Raw genomic sequence first — 9,627 nt, forward strand, 5'->3', positions numbered from 1 at the left:
ACTCTTACATCAGTCGTTGCCTATGGGTTAATGACAAAAAAATCCTATACATTCACAATACTTCATGTATGAATTTTCAAATGAGCATATTGTCAATGGCTGGTTTACTGTATAATGTGCTCATTTACAATTGACTATTCACAATTTCAAATGACACTTTCTTATTTACAATTGATGCTTTCTTATTTACAATTGACTATTCTCAATTTCAAATGACGATATCGCATTTACAATTGACAATTCTCATTTCCAAATGACGCTTTCGCAATTTCATTTGACGCTTTCTCATTTACAACTGGAAATGGTGTAGATAGCAAGGTAAATCCTATAAAACTTGGGTCGAAAGAAATTGCATTCTCAAACCGCCAGCGAGCTGAAGTCTTGAGTGGACTTATTCATTCCAGTGAGCAAATTCCATTCACGCTGCAGCAAGGCAAACGTAGGTCTAGCGTTAAGAAATATACCTTGTAAATATAAGTTCGTATTTAGAATTCAATAAAGGAGCACGGCTCCCTAAAATATATATTTTTTTGACTTAATAAGCAACGAAAGTTGCAACTGCCGCCCGAGCAGGGACCAGCGCGCGAAAAGTTACAATAGCCCGAAAATCAAAAAGTACGGCTACGCGAAACGTAAATGTGCAAAAATTAAAAAACGCATCAAGTAGCTGTCACACCGCTGAACGAAAAGGAAATCGAGGGACGCCGAGGGACCTTAGTACAGACGGAAGAGGAGTATCCTAAAGCGCCCGAAAAATTCCCGAAAATGCCACGCTGGACACTAACGTAAGAAACTAGTTTTAAGAAATTGTGTTAACAAAAAAGTTATAAAGTTGTACACAGCATATTACACAGTATATAAAGGATTAAGTGAATAAGAATTGTGAAAAGCTGAAGCAAATATTTGAGAATATAATTTTGTGAAAAAAAAGAGGTCGTAAAAGACTTAGAGAAATTTGATGAAAATTGTGAAAAGTTTAAAGAAAATTTTTGAGAACATAATTTTAAAGGAAGAAATTGTGAAATACTTATATAAATTTAGGAATTGTGAAAAGAAATTGTGAAAGTTTAAACAAGATTAAGGAAGTTTTGATAAAAATTGTATCGTAAATATCAAGAAAGTGAATTTTTAAAAGGAAATNATATCGGAATGAATAAGTTATTTTTCTCATAATTATTTGTGATATCACATGGTGACGCATTCAAAAACAAGAGTATCTCCTCCAAACACCCGTCATTGATCCAAAAACAATGTAATAGATATAGCTACAGATGTAACTTTAAAATTATAAAATTTTCATTTCAACATTCAACCTACCAAAACCGAAAATTTCAACAAAACAACATTTCAGCATGCTGCGTAACAAAAGCTTCGAAAGGGAAGACACATTTTAAACCTAAAATTTTATTGGCAAAGCCTATGAGGAAAGAAAAGCTCGCAAGCTGATCACTTGCACAGTTGCCCCTGGTGATTAATTTGGCTATTTATTTTCTGTTTGGTACATTTTCCCCCGATTTGGCATTTTATACAATTGAATAGTTTCCGATAAGAAAAACCTTTTTAAAATACAAATTAATTATATCGGAATGAATAAGTTATTTTTCTCATAATTATTTGTGATATCACATGGAGACGCATTCAAAAACAAGAGTATCTCCTCCAAACACCCGTCATTGATCCAAAAACAATGTAATAGATATAGCTACAGATGTAACTTTAAAATTATAAAATTTTCATTTCAACATTCAACCTACCAAAACCGAAAATTTCAACAAAACAACATTTCAGCATGCTGCGTAACAAAAGCTTCGAAAGAGAAGACACATTTGAAACCTAAAATTTTATTGGCAAAGCCTATGAGGAAAGAAAAGCTCGCAAGCTGATCACTTGCACAGTTGCCACTGGTGATTAATTTGGCTATTTATTTTCTGTTTGGTACATTTTCCCCCGATTTGGCATTTTATACAATTGAATAGTTTTCGATAAGAAAAACCTTTTTAAAATACAAATTAATTATATCGGAATGAATAAGTTATTTTTCTCATAATTATTTGTGATATCACATGGTGACGCATTCAAAAACAAGAGTATCTCCTCCAAACACCCATCATTGATCCAAAAACAATGTAATAGATATAGCTACAGATGTAACTTTAAAATTATAAAATTTTTATTTCAACAATCAACCTACCAAAACCGAAAATTTCAGCAAAACAACATTTCAGCATGCTGCACTTAAATCTGGTTTGGTATATTTGATGGTAAATTATGGTACAAACGAAAAATGTCATACGGCAACCATAGTCAGCACACACTAAAGTAAACAAACTGGAGATTAATAGCAAATTAGCGAAAAATAAACACAACAAACGTTGTGCATATTCAATTTACTCACTTTTTAGTTGTATACTAGCATTAATAATAAAATTTGCAATAAATAACTCAAAAAGGCCATATTTTCTTTTGTTTATTTACAAACATGTGTTTGTGATCAGCTGATTTTCTTTCTTGCAAGTTTTAGCTGGGAAAAATTTTTCCAGCAGAAATTTGCAGCTCTCTTTCACATTTTGCTCTCTCAATTTCCCCTACTTTGCAAGTTTTTTGGGTACGAGAACGCAAAACCAGTAAAAGTTTTCTAAAACTTTAGATAGTTGGGCGTACGAGTACACTCCTATTACTTGCAAAAACCGGAAGAAGAAGACACACCAGCTGACTTTGTTTATGTTTTATTTGTAAACAAACTGAAATTCATGTTGCCTCCATAGAGAAAAAAGGAAAGTGAACGTTCAATGTTCGCCAGGAACATTTCTAGAAGTAAAAACTAGTTGGCGCTATCATAAAGTCACATAGCATGCAGACAAAAAGCATATAAATACCAAAACTCGGAATATGCAATTTTGTTTGTTTACAGAAATTGCAACCATATGTTTTGTGATCGTATGTTTTCGTGTTGGATAATTTTTGCTGACTAAAATTTTGCCAGTACAAAATGAACGCTTCTCTTGCATCAAAATGAACGCTTGCTCTCTCAATTTTTGTGTGTTGGATAATTTTTTGTCGTTATCGAACGCCATCCAGTAAAAATTTGGAAAAACTATTACAAATTTTTGACTTGTCGAACGCACCTATTGCTAAAGTCGCGGCGCGTGTAGAACAAACCGTGAGAACAACAAACGGACAAAATAAGTCACGTTGAAGTAAACAACTTCACATGTGGGAAACGCAGTGTCAGCAAATTCCATTCACGCTGCAGCAAGGCAAACGTAGGTCTAGCGTTAAGAAATATACCTTGTAAATATCAGTTCGTATTTAGAATTCAATAAAGGAGCACGGCTCCCTAAAATATATATTTTTTTGACTTAATAAGCAACGAAAGTTGCAACTGGCGCCCGAGCAGGGACCAGCGCGCGAAAAGTGACAATAGCCCGAAAATCAAAAAGTACGGCTACGCGAAACGTAAATGTGCAAAAATTAAAAAACGCATCAAGTAGCTGTCACACCGCTGAACGAAAAGGAAATCGAGTGACGCCGAGGGACCTTAGTACAGACGGAAGAGGAGTATCCTAAAGCGCCCGAAAATGCCACGCTGGACACTAACGTAAGAAACTAGTTTAACTAGTGTGTTAACAAAAAACTTATAAAGTTGTACACAGCATATTACACAGTATATAAAGGATTAAGTGAATAAGAATTGTGAAAAGCTGAAGCAAATTTTTGAGAATATAATTTTGAGAAAAAAAAGAAGTCGTAGAAGACTTAGAGAAATTTGATGAAAATTGTGAAAAGTTTAAAGAAAATTTTTGAGAACATTATTTTAAAGGAAGAAGTTGTGAAATACTTAAATAAATTTAGGAATTGTGAAAAGAAATCGCGAAAGTTTAAACAAGATTAAGGAAGTTTTGATAAAAATTGTATCGTAAATATCAAGAAAGTGAATTTTTAAAAGGAAATCTAATTTTGCAATTAATTGTGAGACAGTTAGAGAATTTCTGGAATTTTGAAAATAAATTTGGAAGTTTTAATGCAATCAAAATAATTTTGATATTGGATATATCGCAGTGAATTTTAAGAACAAATTTAGGTACGCATATCAAAGCGTTTAAGTTTTAATATTTTTATATTTTTTCCCCCTCAAAAAAAATAAAAAAATTTAAATAATAATAATAAAATAAAATAATAATAACAATAATAATAATAAACGTAACAAAAGCTTCGAAAGAGAAGACACATTTGAAACCTAAAATTTTATTAGCAAAGCCTATGAGGAAAGAAAAGCTCGCAATTTTTAAGTAAATATAAAAGAAATTATATAATTTTAGTTAAAGGAAACAAAAGAGGACATCGTCTGGAAGTTAAAATAAAATAGTAGAAACAAAAGACAAGTAATTGTGATTGTCAAATATTAAAACGAAATTTTTTATTGCAATAAATTCCCAACAAATCTTTAGGACTCAAGGAAATTGACTGACGATTCACAAAAAAGGTTTTGTATTGAGGCAGGAACTTATCGGTTTTAAAGAATTTGACGAATCTATAGAAATATATCCAGTATAAAACAAAATCCAGAAAGAAAATGCCAGGAACCACAGAAGAACTAGTCGAACAACTAAATCAACTTAGGATTGACTACGCATCCGGCCACCCAGAAAATCCTCCAACCACTAATCCATCAATGATGGAATCGATTATTAGAGAAGTATCTCAGGTAGTAATGGACAGAATGACTACACCTCATTTAGCCGACCTTAACGAACCTGACCATAACGTGACTCTGACCATGCAGAATATTAATGAGCTAGACAAAGTTCTAAATATGGTTAAATGTCTGAGGGAATTTTCTGGACGACCTGGAGAATTTAAAAAGTGTTGACAGAATATTTAAGGCATATGAAGGACTGAAAAATACACCTAAATATTTCGCCATTCTACATACAGTAAGCCATAAAATAGTCGGTGATGCCGACACGGCCCTAGAGTCATATATTACTCCACTCGATTGGGTACAAATTAGGAAGTGCCTTATGATGCACTACTCTGATAAACAGGACATTGGCACCCTAGAATACCAAATGACCACTCTGGCTAAACGCCGCGACGACATCCCCACATTCTACCAGAAGGTTTACCAACACCTTTCATTAATCCTGGATAAAATTTCTTGCCTCGATCTAGGCGAGGAGTCAATTAGGACGATGACGAATTCCTACAGGGAAAAAGCACTAGACACTTTTGTTCGTGGATTAAACGGAGACCTACCAATCGTCTCCTTACCATTCGTGAGCCAACAACCTTACCTCAAGCTTTGCATTTGTGCCAAAAGTTAGACAACATGTCTTTCCGAATGAACCATGCACATAATGTGCACAAATCAATCAATCAAAATTATATTCAACCACCATCTCGACCTCCCCGTCAGAACACAACATTTAATAACAACATACCTTTTTATCTTGAGCTTACTTATTCTTATTCACCTAGGCAAAACTCCGGCCAACAAACATTTGGCCGCCAACCTAACCGTTATCCCCAATACCCGTATGCCCCACCCGCGTACCGAGCTCAGCAAACCGCTGTTCCACGTAACAACTATAATTACACACATAATTATCAGGGATTCTCATCAGGGTTTAACAACCATGCAAATAACACCCAAAATCCGCCAGTATATAGAAATCATTTAAATACTTCTTTCAATAACAGACCGAATTTGCCTCCAAAGCCGCCGGTTCCTATGGAGGTGGACAATTCACTACATTCAAGACAAGTTAATTACCAAAATAGACCTAGTGCTAATCAGAACAATCCACCACAGAAACGTCCGCTCTCCACACAGCCAATATACCCTCCAAATAAAGTGCAAAAAAACTTGTATACCGACATGGGATCAACAAATTCAAGTGATTATCAAGTAGAGTCAGACCCGAACGGAATTTATGGCGACACTTCTTACTATAGTAATTATAATACAGGGAAACAAGCGAATCCACTTTTCGCAGGAAATGTTAATTATATAAACAGTGAACAAGACCATGCTGAACCTGATACTATCCATTTTTTAGATTAGCTCCGTCTTCGCTGCCTTATTACCTTTTAACAAAAAGCGGAGACACAATAGATTTTTTAATTGATACTGGATCTAATAAAAATTATATCCAGTAAACTAGGATTAGGAACCCTTTACGGTAAAATCAGTACCAACCCTAAAGTCATTCCACGGTATAGTAGGTAATGACACCCTGAAGCAATTAAAAGCAATCATCCATACGGATAAAAATTTAATGACGATTTGTCAAAATGTAACTATCCCGCTAAAGCAACGGATATCACACGAAGTTAATAATGCCGGAATCAATATTCCACACCTTTCTCCGAAACAACAAAATAAATAAACAACATTATTAGCAAATGCCCAAACCTCTTTGCCGATCCTGACGAAAAACTCACATACACTACTCTTGTAAAAGGTGAGATCCGGACATCCACCGAAACCCCTGTCTACTCTAAACCATACCCATATCCAATGGCTCTAATAGAGGAGATCGAACGCCAGGTCATAGAACTTTTCGCTAATTGAATAATAAGAAGATCGAAATCTCCCTATAACTCCCCAGTCTGGATCGCTAACAAAAAAGTGGATGCTTCTGGTGAAAGGAAGTATCGAATGGTTATCGACTACCGCAAGCTTAATTCCGTTACAATTCTCGATAAGTACCCTATACCCGAGATTAACGAGGTCCTTGCAAATCTCGGAAATAATAAATTATTTACTGTCATTGACCTAAAGAGTGGTTTTCACCAGATACCACTTCGCGAATCCGACATAGAAAAGACAGCATTTTCCGTAAACAACGGAAAATATGAATTTCTACGTTTTCCTTTCGGGCTTAAGAATGCTCCCTCCACATTTAAAAGGGCACTAGATGACATTCTTCGTCAACACATCGGAACTAGATGCTATGTTTACATCGACAATGTAATAATATTCGGTAAAAATGAAGAGGATCACCTAAAAAATATCGAATTGGTATTCAAAACCTTGGAAGAGGCTAACATGAAAATCCAGCTGGATAAATGCGAATTTTTAAAAGAGTACATTATTACTCCTGACGGTATAAAAACCAACCCCAAGAAAGTAGAGGCCGTAGCGCAATTTCCAGTGCCAAAAAATTTGAAGGAATTAAGATAAGTTTTAGGTATGTCAGGATACTACCGTCGTTTCATTAGGGATTATTCCAAATTGGCCAAAATTGTTTCAAAAAATCAGTCTAGGAAAATTGAAATAAAACTATACGTAGAAACTTTAAATGCATTTAACAAACAAAAAATACGTTAGTATCGAAAGATATCGTCCTTACCCATCCAAACTTCGAAAAAGACTTCGAATTGACCACGGACGNCTCAAGTTCAGCAGCGGAGCACTACGCTGCTAATGAAAAGGAAATGCTTTCTATNGATTTCGCTATAGGAGCCGTCCTATTACAAGATAGCAGACCTATAACCTTTATCTCAAGAACTCTGAGTTCAGCAGCGGAGCACTACGCTGCTAATGAAAAGGAAATGCTTTCTATAATCTGGTCTCAATTCTCTGCGCAGTTACCTTTACGGTTCTAAAAAGATAAAGATAATTACTGACCATCAACCTCTTACGTATGCGCTGAGTCACAAAAATACGAACAGCAAAATGAAAACATGGAAAGCCATCTTAGAAGAGTATAATCACGAGCTCATTTATAAACCCGGAAAATCGAATGTAGTTGCAGATGCGCTTTCAAGAACACCCGCCCAAGTAAACTCGCTTACACCCACTACCCACAGCGATGAGAGTTCAGGTCATAATCTAATACCGTGCGCGGAGGTACCAGTAAACGTTTTTAAAAATAAAATTTTTCTTGAGCAGGCAGAAATTCCATCCTACCAATTTAAAATAATTTTTCCCACTACATATCCACCGTCACATAATTAACGAACCGCTCTTTGATGAGCAGAAGATTATAACGCTTTTCAAAAGGTACCTAAATCCGTCCGTGATCAACGGAATTCACACCGACGAAAGGACCATAATACAAAATATTTATCCGCAACATTTTAGTAACTATAAATGTAGATACACGCAGAAATTAGTAGAAGACATTAGCAACGAACAAGAGCAGGAAAATGTTATACTAAAAGAACATTTAAGAGCGCATAGGAATGCGATAGAAAACAAAGCCCAGATTCTCGAAAAAAGCTACTTCCCAGGCATGATGAATAAAATAAAGCGAATAATAGCTAATTGCACTGTATGTAAGGAGAGCAAATACGATAGACACCCGAATAAGCCAAAGTTAGCAGAGACACCACTACCAACTTTTCCGGGACATACAATCCATATCGACATCTTCTTGACCGAAGGTAAAATAATTATGACCGCGTTGGACAAATTTACAAAGTACGCTGTAACAAGAATGTTGAACAGTAGAGCGATAGAGGACGTTAGGAGGCCTCTAAGGGACATAATAACGTTTTCCGGTGTACCAAAGCAAATAGTAGTTGACAACGAACCTTCGCTGAACTCTGCTTCAATTAAATTCATGTTGGAAGATGAACTAGGAATAGAAGTTTATACCACCCCACCGTATAAAAGTCAAGCAAACGGCCAAGTGGAAAGGTTTCATTCCACTCTCGCCGAAATAATGCGCTGTATCAAAGAGAATGGGGGACATCGGAATTTTGAAGAACTGTTAGAAAGAGCAGTTTNTCCCAGGCATGATGAATAAAATAAAGCGAATAATAGCTAATTGCACTGTATGTAAGGAGAGCAAATACGATAGACACCCGAATAAGCCAAAGTTAGCAGAGACACCACTACCAACTTTTCCGGGACATACAATCCATATCGACATCTTCTTGACCGAAGGTAAAATAATTATGACCGCGTTGGACAAATTTACAAAGTACGCTGTAACAAGAATGTTGAACAGTAGAGCGATAGAGGACGTTAGGAGGCCTCTAAGGGACATAATAACGTTTTCCGGTGTACCAAAGCAAATAGTAGTTGACAACGAACCTTCGCTGAACTCTGCTTCAATTAAATTCATGTTGGAAGATGAACTAGGAATAGAAGTTTATACCACCCCACCGTATAAAAGTCAAGCAAACGGCCAAGTGGAAAGGTTTCATTCCACTCTCGCCGAAATAATGCGCTGTATCAAAGAGAATGGGGGACATCGGAATTTTGAAGAACTGTTAGAAAGAGCAGTTTCAGAATACAATCATACTATTCACTCGGTCACACAAAAAATACCAGTGGATTTATTTTTCGGAAGAAATGTAACATTCTCACCTGATGATATAGAAAAAACTAGGCGTGATAATTTGCAAAAACTAGCTCACAAACAAAGTAAGGATATCGAGCACCATAATAAGAATAAACACGCGATTAAATCTTAATTACCAGGACAAATTATCTTTGTCAAGAAAAATAGAAGATTAGGAACTAAGTTAAGTAAGTTATATAGTAGAGAAACAGTTAGGGAAGATAGAAATAGTACTGTAGTGACCGATAGAGGATAAATAATACACAAAAGTAGAAAAAAAATAATAATTGAACAGTCGAAGAGTGCGGACGTGTTTTTAAGTTCGCTCCGT

The sequence above is a fragment of the Rhagoletis zephyria genome, unplaced genomic scaffold (assembly GCF_001687245.7).
Source record: "Rhagoletis zephyria isolate East Lansing unplaced genomic scaffold, Rhagoletis_zephyria_1.1 Rzeph_scaffold_03871, whole genome shotgun sequence".
Taxonomy (NCBI): Eukaryota; Metazoa; Arthropoda; class Insecta; order Diptera; family Tephritidae; genus Rhagoletis; species Rhagoletis zephyria.